We start from the raw sequence: 12407 nt of genomic DNA, 5'->3' as shown, positions 1-12407 counted from the left end.
AGTCAGACAATTCTGATAAAACACATTTTGGTTTACAGTTCTCACACGACACATGATTATGCAAGGATAAGTGAGTTAGATAAAGGATTAATGGCAGGGAGCTATAAATACATATGCAAAGCACTCCGTTTTAATAAAACAAAAAATGTTACACAATTAATTTAGCTTTGTGTAGCTACTTTGTAAGACTGGATTAAAATGCTAGGTAGAAAACTGAAACGTAAAGTCCTGATAAACACAATCAAACAATAGAATGAATGTCTCAGTCACAAGCATATGTTCACATGTTTTCAGAGTATTCTAATAACCTGTACTCTGAGGGTCATTGCAGAAATGTGTACTAAACAAAGAAATAAAATAAAAAAACTGAACTGTTGAACAAACTCCATTTAGTGCTCCTAGGGCTGTGCGATATTAGGAGGATATAAGACTGTCATGATATTATGGAATATTTTAAAAATATCAGATGTACATTATGATTTACCCACATTTTTCTCACCACACTTTTTCTTTTCATTGCTATATGCCACTACTCTCGTTGAGATTTTTGACCTTGATGATTAAGATCTCTAAAAGTTATGACCAGAAGGGACGACGAAAGTCCAGGTATCCTAAAGCAAATATTGCTAAACATAGTTTTAGTGCATGACATCCTTAGTATCACTGCATTAAACATATTCTTTTGTGACTGTGATATTGCACATATAAAGATTCCTGTAAGAATTGTTTGAAATAATTGCACGTCTAAATCAACCTCGAATTATGGGCAAAAATGATCAATTTAACCATTTTTGTAAGCATTATTTTCATATAAAAATTCATTTCCCGGTCCTCATTAAGACTACGCCCTCTCTGGCCTACCACTTTAGACCTCCAACATCACAGAGCTCTATTAAAGAAGGCAAGGACAAAGATAAGAGATCACTTCAACAGCTTCCCTTTTTCCCAATGCATGAAACCCCCTGAGATAGTCTATACCCAGAGAAGATGAAAAATGTACGGGTAGCTCCATTATTGATACAAGTCTCCGGCAGCGAAAGAAATGAATGCTAATGGTGTCCTAAGCTGAGCTTTACAGAGATTAATCCGATTTTAGAAATGAACAGTTTATTATATGGCACACAGTCCTGGCCCTGATCTGAAGTGAATCCCGGGCTGAAAAAGGGTGGATAAAGATGACAAAGGGATTTTGGGAATGAAACATGGGTATACAGCTTGTCGCTTCACAAGACCCTGGCACCTCATTGCAGTTGTGCCCTTTTCCAGCTGACAAGTTCATTTATTTTCTGACATAGCTGCCCAGAAAGATTTTCAATAGATAAGTCAAGACAACAATGGCAAAAGAAATAGGGCATGTAACAGATGTCTTTGGTGACTACATTATTAGTTGAAGACTGGCTTTGTGCGAGCAGCAGGAAGTCCCACTTGGTCTCTTTGCTGCACCTGCTCTAAGGCTATTCCCCACTGTTTAGACGGACTAATGGGGACACACAGGGGATACAGCTGTTCTTGGTTCGACACAGTGAAATAAACAGACTCTAATTTTTAACTTGCTCAAAACCAATAAGCTTTTTTTGTTTATGTCGGTTAGAAATATTTATGTTGCCATGCCCTTATTAAATCAGATGGCATTCTGAAACCACAAGCACCATCCATCTCTAAAATAAATAAATAAATAAATATGTCCATTGCAAGGAAAAGGTTTGAGGAGTGTTGAATGGGGAGGAGGAATAGTCGTTCTGATTATTACCATGAATCACTTTGCACCAGTTGCCAATATGCAACTGCAATCCTGGGGATATATAGGGAGATTTATCATACTAAAGCATCTGACACGGCAAAAAAAACCCCCAAAAAACCCCATAAAATCTGCGTTCAAATTTGTTTCTTAAAAGTAATGTCACTCCATCATATAGAAAGTTATTTTTTTCTTGTTTTAGTGAGGTGAAACATGTATGCCATGTTTCTCACATTCACAGGCTATATATGATTCTTTGACTGAAGTGACACCCATCTTCATTGAAAACTTTATCCTCAGGGGAGTCAGTGTAAAAACACAGACACTGCACTCATTGAGGACAGTCCTATATTTTTATATCCATAGCATTTTTGTAATGCATCGGTGTTAAAGTGGAAAGGACAAGCTGCATTGCAACAATTATTTAATTTGGCCCTTTCTGAAACTTTGCCGCACCACTTGCACCACCTTCAAATGATACGAAAATCACATGTTTAGGTTAGAAATTACAATTTAGATAGTCAAGTTAGTCAATTCTAACTTGACTATGTCTTAGTCAAGTCAGAAAAGGAGAAACATGGTTTTTTTCCTTCTTTTTTTCTAGTTCTGAATTTCAAGTACACCCACAGCAACATGCCAAATAAAAATTATGACATTCTCTTACTGCTTTTGGAGAACGACCCCCACGATATTAGTGACGTTTCTGTCCCTGTGAAGTTTTACAAAAAAGCCTCAGAGGGGCAGAACCCTCGACTGACTTCACTCGATATCAGTCTTTATTAGAAGACGAGACTTATTATAAAAGCATGTCTTGTAATTTGGAATATCTCACGCTCTTTGGTTTTCATCAAACTTTAAACACACATTCACAAGTGGTAACTGTTGCTTTCTGGCATATTGCGGCGGAGCTCAAAACAGACTTCTAGCAAGCCGTTTAGCGCACCTCTATATTACTCCATCTGGGAAGGATCAGAATGAAGACAGTGGATTTTTTTTTTCTTAATTTCAGCACCACGTAGAGGGACAGCTCCCTCCCAGCCTACCACAGAGAAGTGAAAAAGCGCCTTTTGTGTAAGCCACACCAAGTAAAAGTGGAGGGGGGAGTTGTGGTTTGATTATTCAACGATCCAGGAGTGAGCAAGAATTTCCAGTTTCATCAACAGCTTTTCTGTAATATTACTTGTATGTTAAACCGTGTAGGTCACATTTATCCAAGATCAGATACACACGTGCTAGTGTGTCAGATTCTCAGTTGCTGAACAGGTTGAGCGCAGAAACAGGTATATGGACTGCATTGATACCTGCAGAGGGGAGGACAGGTGTCACACTTGCGTTAAGCAAAACCTGACTTGTCCTATTTATTGTTGCTCCGATCAAACAGGCGTCACATTATCATAAATGAAAAACTAATGTCATTTGATAATAAAAAATAAATAAATTACATATATTTGTCGCGCATTCGCTCACTCAAGTCAAGGGCGCGCGGTGACGCCAAAGCAGACCTGTGCGAACGTGCGTATCTTTCTACTATCTTGTCGAAGGAGCAGGTTATTAAACATCTTTTACTTTGAGAATGCAGCATCACTGAAGGGGTATAGAACTCCGTACAGAACCCAGGTAATAACGTGCCCATGCTCCTGCAGTTCTAGAAACATTAAAGACGGTGCAAGACGCAAGATATGGCAAAGGAGGCATAGAACACCCTAGAGCATATTTAACGACAAAAAAAAAAAAAACTTACTTTTCCACGAAGAGGTCTGGGAGATGTGTCTTGCTTTAGCCGGTTAACGGTCCGTCTTTCACTCTCTCACCCTCCCCAAAAAAGAACTGCATAGAAAAATTCCGCAATTCTCAGGCGTGTTTACAAAATTCCGCGTTGTCGTCTTCTTCTCAAAGACATTGTGTTCCTAATTTAAAAAAAAAAAGAAAGAAAAAAAAAAAACAAGTGGTATGTAATCCACACATTAGTCCGGACGGCGTGCTGCTAAAGTCTCACAGTGATTATACCCCGCAAATCAAATGGATATTTCCTCTTGATCCAAGACACAAATCACAACCAAGGCACCCGACAAGTGCGATTGTTGAAACTAGTCTTCCCGACCAGAAGGCGATGCGCTCCCAAATTTTCAGGAAAAAAAAAAAAAAGAGTTAAATTAATCCAAGCCTAATGGCTCTTTTGTCTTTTCTCAGAGCTTAAAAACTGACCTTTCCAAACCCATCAGCTCGTGTTGATCAATGCCCAGGCACATCAAAGCTACATCCTGGAAAGCTCGTCATTTAGACACTGAGACAGAGCTTTTTTCTCCTTAGAGAGGCAGAGGTGGGGTTGCTTTAACGGTCCCGCTCGCTTACGCTTCAAATATAACTTTTTATCAAGTCCCCATAAGAATATTTGTCAGTCATCAAGCCTGATTTAATTTTTTAGCGCATTAGCCACCATAGACTTTTTTTTTAGGGGGGATGCTTACATCTGCTTCCCCTCGCCGATGAAAGCAGCCCCGCAGTATTACGCCCGTGTGTGGTTATCCTACAAATTAAGTGAAGAAGTTGGGTATTTAAAAGAGCAATCTCTCTCTTCCGAGTTGCGTCGCTCTTCGTTTGTAAAATAATACACGAAGCAAATGAAAATCCTGGGAGGTGTCTGCACTTGGATCCTCTAGCAGCAGCTTTTAAGTCTGAAAGAGCTGAGGGAGAAAAAAAAAAAAAAAAAAAGAAAAAGAAAAGCTCAATTCCTGCACGTTTTCCGCACCCAGTCTGGAGGGGAGTCACAGTTCACTGAAAGCATTCATGTCTCCTGCACCCTCCCTTCGCTCCGTGAATTTTCCTCATGAAGCCTCCTTTTGATGTGACAGAATATATTTATTCTTTGGAGTGCGTTTCCACAAGACGTCGATTGTCCAGCTATCCTCCCCTTCGCTGGACCGCGGAGTGTATTAGTCGGCTTTAATTAGATGGCTCCATTACGCACAGGCACGCTGTATCCATCGGTCCCTTTCAAAGTGCCCCGAGCGCTCAGCCTTTTTTTTTTTATATTGCTATATAAATAAAACGCCGACAGACAGTGAATTGATAAGGGGCATCATGTAAGGTTACCTCCCACTGACAGGCTGTTCCTCCAACTTCAACCCCGTATGCTCCGCCACTGACTGCAGGTGGCTCACCCGCAAGACCGAGGCAGCGATGCCAGGGAAAATTGCCCTCCTTCTTTTACAGTCTGCATGCAGCCCTGAACTAAAAAAAAAAAGAAAAAAGAAAAAAAAAAGAAAAGCCTTTTAAGTACCACGCTTAGTGCTCCTTAGATATTTTCTTATTTACCTGTTGCTTTATCTCTCATTAATCGGTCAATTTTGAAAAAAAAAAAAAAAAAAGGGGGTGGGGGGGCAAAACTGTTGGGTCTTTTTGTGCGTGTGAGCATGTCGGAATAAAAGTCGTGGAGCAAACGACACAGACAGATAGAGAGAATGAGAGAGGAGAAAAAGTGTTTCCTCCCATGTGGATCTTGGAAATAGGACGTGACTGCCACCTACCGACTCCTTCTCTCCTGAGTGATAACGCGATAGCCCTGTTCGGGTTGACTGCCGCATAGGACCGCTCTCCCATGACACACTATAGTTTGTGTTTAAATACACGTTTGTATTTGTATATCATAAACTCTGTCAGGCACAACAGGAGACCTGAGCTTGAATTATCTTCATGCATGCAAACATGGAAATAGATGTAAAGTGCCGGCGCACACATGCAGAGAGAAGTGTGACAATCCAGAAAACAGATTAATATGAGTTATAATCTCTCTCAGGCTTCAGCACTTTAGACCCTATTTATAAATGCTGGCAGAGTGTTATGAATTATGAAATAGGTCCACACGGTGCAGATTTTTAGCACGGTGGGTGACACCAGAGACTTCAGGTCTTCAGAAAGATTATTGCTTGTGAAGCGTTTATCTTAGGCCGCCTGCTGCACTGCAAATATTATGCTAAACTCAGTAATATTCTGCAACGTATATAGAGAAGCCACAAACGTGGAGCAATTTTTTTCCACATATAGGCCGAGTCTAGTCATTTGAAGTGAACATGCTCAAATAAAACACGCTGGCGAGATGTGAGAAAACACTTGAATGCCTGGGATGTGTCCATCTAGTTGTCAACATCTGATCTCCTTTCCCTCAGTGCTGTAGGTGTTGCATCATTCATCTGTCTTCATAACTGTTGACCTGCCTGTCTGTGTTTTGGGCATGCTGTAGTAAAGAGCACCAACCTTCTGCTTTCCAATTTGAGGAGGTATATTTATTTTTGTTTTATTTATTTGTTTTACTTTGTCTTGGTTCACATTTGTCCTTAACTTCAAACACATCTTAATGAGAGATATTAGCATCTGGCTCTTCTGTACTATTGTCCTGTCCATCTTTCTAGCCTAATACATTTGATATAAAGGTTTTATTTCAATGTGAGTGGTTTGAGAAACTCAGTGTTTTTTTTGTTTGTATTTTTGCAGACGTTTTAGCTTGTTTGGCATCTTAAAGCTATGATCTTCAGTAAGCACTCCAGCAGTTCACAGTCAAGTGTTAAGGGGCTGTGATGACAGTCAGAACCTCTTAGTCCGAGGTTATGGTTCTCAACCAAGAATGTCATTACCAGAGAGGTTAATCTCTGCCTCACAGAGAAGTTCAAGTGTCTTGATCATTACCGATAATCAAGACAGAGCGGGAGATTGACAGATGGAAAGGGGTCTAATGTGGCCACTGCTCCAGTCTGTTGTGCTGAAGAAAGAGCAGTGTCAAAACGTAAAGATTTCAGTTAACTGGCAATTCTGCATCCTGACCCTCAGCTATGCATTTGGGATTTGACTCATGACTGAAAGAACAAGATCCTGGACACATGGCAGGGCTCAGTCAGAGAGACAAGGAGAGAAGACTTCTGTCAAACCTGCAAATACTTGTCACAGGTCAGTATGATATTTTAGAATAATATTTTTTAAAAGCTGTTTTATTCATTGCTTTGGAAGTTAATAGTGATGAACTTTGACAACCCTACTAAATATAATGAAGTAAGTCTAAAAGTGTTACTGCAGGCCAGAATAGACTTATGGCCTGCAGTGTAACTGGAGGACAAAATCTTCACTTGTATAAAAGGTTTTTTTTATGAAATTCATCAGGCAAGTTAGTTATTCTTGCCTTAGAAGATCCAAGTGGAGCTGCTGCTCCTAATCAGGTAGAGGAGAGAGTTGAGGTGGTTCTGGTCTCTGACCACGGTGAATTATGGGCATCCCCCTTTTGGAATGTGTTCAAGTATGTCACACTGGGAAAAGACCTCAGGGCAGGCCCAGAACCTGCTGAAGGATCTATCTTCTTCTCCTCATTCTGTTCTTCCCTTCAAGGGTCGTCACTGCAAATCATGAGTCTCTGTTGATTTGAATATTTGATTTGGGTTACATGTGCCCTTCCTGACACAAATCTCTCCATATTTGTAACCAGATATGTTCATGTATTGTAATAAAAATAAAAGACACCAACTTTTTTCCTACTGTGTGACATTAAAGGTGACCAAACTTTTCCTATTTTATGCCAAGTTGAATCACCAAAATGATCTCCATTTGAAAAAAAACAAGCTTTTAAAAATTATCCCATTCATTTCTTCTAGTTTGAGTTTTACATATATATATATATAAACAGAAAGGCAAACTACTTATTGCCAATCATTTCAGAAAGTGAAGCTTAAATGTCACATTGAACAATCACGAATAGAGTGACATATCACAAAAATTGTTTCTTGTAATTTTGAGGATTATAGGTTACAGGTAAAACAAAAACACAAAATTCAATGTCTCAAAAACTTAAAATACTGTGAAAAATGTCGTTAATAGAATGTCACAGTGTAAACCTCCTAATCAGCTAATTAACTCAAAACACCTGCAAAGGTTTACTGACATTTTAAATGGTCCCTCACTATAGGTCTGTAGGCCACACAATGAGGAGGAAGACTGATGATTTTACAGATGTCCAGAAGACAGTCATTGACATCCTTCACAAGTAAGGTAAGCCATCAAAGGTCATTGCTGAAAAGGCTGGTTGTTCACAAAGTTCTATAAACGAGCATCTTTACAGAAAATTGAGTGGAAGGAAGATGTTTTGACACAATTGGGTGCACTAACCACAGTGAAAACCTCAGAAAAGATTGAAATGCATTTCAGAAGAGCCAACACATACAGACAAAAACTACACATGTGGTACAAATGTCACATTCCCCGTGTCGAGCCACTCCTGAACCAGAGACGATGTCAGAAGCATCTTATTTGGGCTAAGGAGAAAAGAATTGTTGCTCGACAGTCTAAAGTTTTGTTGTATGAAAGTAAATTCTGCATTTCATTTGGAAATCAAGGTCCCAGAGCCTGGAGGAAGAATGGAGAGGCACAGAATCCACATTGCTTGAAGTCCAGTGACAAGTTTCCACATTCAGTGACGGCTTGGGGTGCCACGTCATCTGCTGGTGTTGATCCACTGTGTTTTCTGACAGTCAATGCAGTCATCATCTACCAGGAAATTCTAGAGCACTTTTTGTTTCCCTCTGGTGACAAGCTGTATAGAGCATAACTTGGCACCTGGAGCACATTGTCAAAGGTACTAAAAGCTGCTTCGATGACCATGGAGTTCCTATTCTTGACTGGCCAACCCTGGTGTATGTAAACATCTGAATTTAAAGAAATATAATCTGAAAACTCCCTCCTTAGACTGTTTTGGCATTTAGGAAATACAACATGACCTTAAACAGGAAGATTGTTGTCAAATTTATTATTAACCAGTCAGAAGACAAAAGGTACTGTGCGCTTTGTGTCTTCTTATACAGTGTAGGTACGGATTTTATTTCAGATGGGTTCCATTTTTGTCAGGGAATACCTTGTGACCCACCAACATTTAGCTAGAGAGAGCCTCTGGGGGGAAAAGACATTTGGACATCCCTCCAGCATCTGTTAATCCTAATTCAAACTCTGTTGGTAGGTGGAACGCTCTGTCATTTCAGTCGGTTATGCAGCTACTGTTTTTATTTTTATTTATTTTTTGTTATTCCTTGTTCATGGGCCAGGTTCACTTCTCTTTAACTGATACTTGTACATTAGGATAAATCTAACAATTTATTTTCATGTTACTTGCATATGAATTATTTAATTGCAGCTTTTCTAATGGCCCCAATGGCTGAACATAAGTCAACAAACAGCATTATGGACATAATGGGTTCAATTGCAGAAATACCAAGACATGGACATCCACCTAAACACAGCCTTAATCTAAGAGTCCCATTGTAACTCTAGAAGCTTCAGAGAATCTGTTGACAAGATAACCATTAGTCATGCATCCCAGAAAGCCACAATTTATGGGTCAGTGGCAAGAAGACGGCTACTGCCGAATCAATGAGAAGTCCTGTTTGCAGTTTGGAACAAGCCACACAGGGAACACAACAGACATGCAGAATTCAGAGATGGGGTCAGATGAAATAAACTTGCTGGCAAATAAAGGTTTCTGTGGCAACAAACAAATTGTGTGTTGTTGAGGGAGCAAAATGCTGGGTGAATTGTTTGGAAAGGAAAAATTGGTCTGATGTGATGGGAAGATGAATGGTGCTGAACAAAGGACCATCTTTAAAGAAAAAATGTTGGAGGCTGCAAAAGATGCCAGACTTCATCTTCTGGAAGGACAGTGGTCCTTAAAACATGGCTATTTTTTTTCACTTTCAGAGGTGTAAACTAAATCTATACCATTCTAACAAAAAGAGTCCTTTTGTCGTAGAATAGGGGTCCATTTATCGCTAAAAATCTTAAACATAAAAATGGGAGCTTGCACATTTGCCTTATTAAAAGAAAGCAATACAGTGTCTTCATTTTATGAGGCTGAACGTTTTCTACAGAAGTTTTTCTCTCTGCAAGAAGAGTGGGATATAGGTCAGCTTTTCTTTTGACATCAATGTGTGGGCCCAGGTCCACAAGAAAGTTACTGGATATTACTAATTTAAATTAAAACGAAAGCTAAAAAAAGTAGCTTGTCAAAAACAAATACTGGCTTGATAAGACTTAGAAATCTCACACTAAAACATAAAAACAAGTGTCCATCTGTGTCAACTGTATGTGCCGGTAGGCCAACATCGCAACATTCTTGAAATCCAGCTAATCATTCCACGGCCCACAAATGGTATGTTGTAATTTGACTCCATTCACCCCGATTTAGCTTTATTTTGCAAAGAAAAAATGGCTAAAAACATTTTTCTGGATGTGTAAAGGTGGCAGAGACATCTTAAAATACTCACAGGTGTGAAAGGTGGTTCTCTGAATGAAGGGCAGATTATAGATGCGCACTAGATTTATTTTTACATTTTTCTTTGTAATGACGCTTTGTGATATTGTGGGGGTTTTTTTTCTGCTTCACAACTATATACTGTTTTGTGTTGGTCTATCACATGCATTTCAAATAAAATAAATTGAAGGTTGTGACTGCACCATGAAAAAATGTATATGTTTAACGGGTATGAATGCTACTGCTAAGCACCGAGTCTGAAGGGCAACAAAAAAAGAGGGTCCAAATACTTCTGTTTTTTCGTCATTTATTTTTCTGCTGTACAGATGTAAGCACTACTCCTGAGCACAATTGAAACACCTCAGTAAAGATCACTCTGTCCTTGGAGAGTGATTGAAAAGTGTTGGGCTGCCATTGTTAAAACTATGACCTTGTTCCCTGAAAGGCCAAGACTCGTATAAGACTCCTGGGAGCAAGATATTCCTGGAGCAGCAAGGGCAAGTAAAAGACCTTACAGTGCTCCAGTATATATTACATGTTCAAGCATTCTCATGAAAAAAAGGACAACAGCTAAACATTAATGTGAATTACAGATGTGGCATGGATGTTTGTTCATTTTGTTCAGTTATTTTTTATATTTTTTTGTTTTCAAAGTGTTTTTTTGTTCTGAAAATACAGAAGAAAATCACAGCAAGGGACCATTCAGTGACCACATAACGCACCCATAATTTTTCTTTTCCATGAGCATCGTGCTGTCATATTTATATGAATGAGTGAAGATGCTTCTGGTGTGCACTATAGTAGGACCCCAGTTACTCAAAAAGACCCCACTGCTCAGAGTATGAGGAAGAGTGGCCAAACAGTGAGATGCACTCAGATTATTCAGAAATAGGGAGTAAAGAACATGAGAACAAAGGAGAACCAGATTTTATTTTACAAAGTTCTGTGTTTGCAACACAAAACCTACATGAACTATAAACTATTGAGACATTTATAGATGTGCGAACTCGGATTTTGTTGCTCAAATTCCGACTCTTCCCTTTCTTTAATGGGCTTCACATTTCCTGCCGCTCAGACATGGAGAAAGAAGGTTCTGCTGTGACATCCACAGCTGTCCCACTTCAAAAGGAGGCTCTCTGAATACATTAATAATGTGTGTTCTTTATTTTAAGAACTGCCATTCATTATTCATAATGTTTTTTGGAGGGTATGAGACTTCACAACTGATATCCTACAGGGTTCAGTGGCATTAAAACAATGTGATGAGGTGTGTGGGAGGTAAGATGCAAGGTGATGCCACAAAAGGCCTGTAAATGTTTTATTTGTTTTACTTTTCAATTTATTTTATTGCTACTCCTTATATCCATTTGTCTTCTCTTTACATATGCACAGAATGCCTTACAAAAGGATTACTATACCTTAAACATTTTCTTCACTTGGTTTTCAGGCTGACGTACAATGTTAGTTTCACAAAGCACCTTCTTCCACATACTCCTCATGTTCCATGTATAAGTTCTTAACAGTTGCAACTTAACTTTCCTTTAATGATAACTTTCTACCTTCCACTCTGGCACATAGGCCAGACATTTAAGAGACGGCTAAAAAAAAATCAGGCTAATCTAACAGCTGTAGTGTAGTCAGATTAGTGATGTAAGATAATCATAAACCCCATAACCATTACTGATTAAAAAACATGCTTGGCAAAGGCTTTAGCTTTTGTCCATCTTAGGCTGGTCCAACAATTGCAGCTCTAGCTGTACAATACAAATGCACCCTATGAAACAGATGCAGGGACCTTTTCCGTTATTCTTAGCTGCATTATTCCAAGAGGCAATGGGTTGGTCCAGCGGTAGAGAAGCCCACAGTTTGGTCCCAGTCCAACATGGACTGCACGGTGATATGGGTTTTAGCGCTGTTGCCTAGCAGCAAGATGGTACTGGGTTCCAATCTCAGCCAAAGCCTTACTGCATGGAGTTTGCTTTTTAACATTGTGCATGCATCGGTTCTTCTCACTGAGTACTCCAGCATCCTCCTGCAGTAAGGGCTAGTTCCTGTGTTTAGTACTCATTGGGCAACAGGCTGGTACGTCAAAGCTTTTCTTTTCTTTTCTTTTTCTCTAAAAAGCATTTTCGAATGACCAAAAATCATCATACATGAGAAACCCCAGAGTATGACATGGACACTGTGGCTAAAAGGCTAATCAAAATCTAATTTACAATTTAGAGGAAAGCTCCAGCTGTAGAGGGTGAATTATTGCTCAACGTATTGGTACATATTGTTTGCCAAAGGCCAGCTGATCTGACATACTTTCAGACATTACACACACAGTTATGCATTAAGAAATTACAAATATATTTTAGCCTTGTATGCAAAACCTTTTGTGGTTTCAGT

The 12407-nt window shown here is 39.3% G+C and overlaps 1 protein-coding gene and 1 long non-coding RNA gene across 5 annotated transcripts in view; one reads left to right on the top strand and one right to left on the bottom strand.

Annotated features, from left to right (window-relative positions):
* The window catches only part of lrrc4ca (leucine rich repeat containing 4C, genome duplicate a), a 130787-nt gene that overhangs the window by 60611 nt on the left and 57769 nt on the right, over positions 1–12407 (bottom strand). The window contains exon 1 of one of the 4 annotated variants that reach the window (XM_081608056.1): positions 3480–6356. The exons of 2 other annotated variants lie outside the window; for them this stretch is intronic. The gene's annotated coding sequence lies outside the window, so the exon portion shown is untranslated. Of the gene's footprint in view, positions 1–3479; positions 6357–12407 lie in introns of those variants that run through there. One more of the 4 variants, XM_017305482.2, reaches the window with a different exon arrangement.
* LOC103466125 (uncharacterized) lies at positions 7531–8452 on the top strand. Its single transcript, XR_533919.2, has 2 exons — positions 7531–7768; positions 8113–8452. It is a non-coding gene; the product is annotated as an uncharacterized LOC103466125 (long non-coding RNA).

This window comes from Poecilia reticulata, chromosome 6 (assembly GCF_904066995.2).
Source record: "Poecilia reticulata chromosome 6, P_reticulata-male-v2, whole genome shotgun sequence".
Lineage (NCBI taxonomy): Eukaryota > Metazoa > Chordata > Actinopteri > Cyprinodontiformes > Poeciliidae > Poecilia > Poecilia reticulata.
The sequence above is the reverse complement of the archived record's forward strand: the minus strand, read 5'-3'. Positions and strand labels throughout refer to the sequence as shown.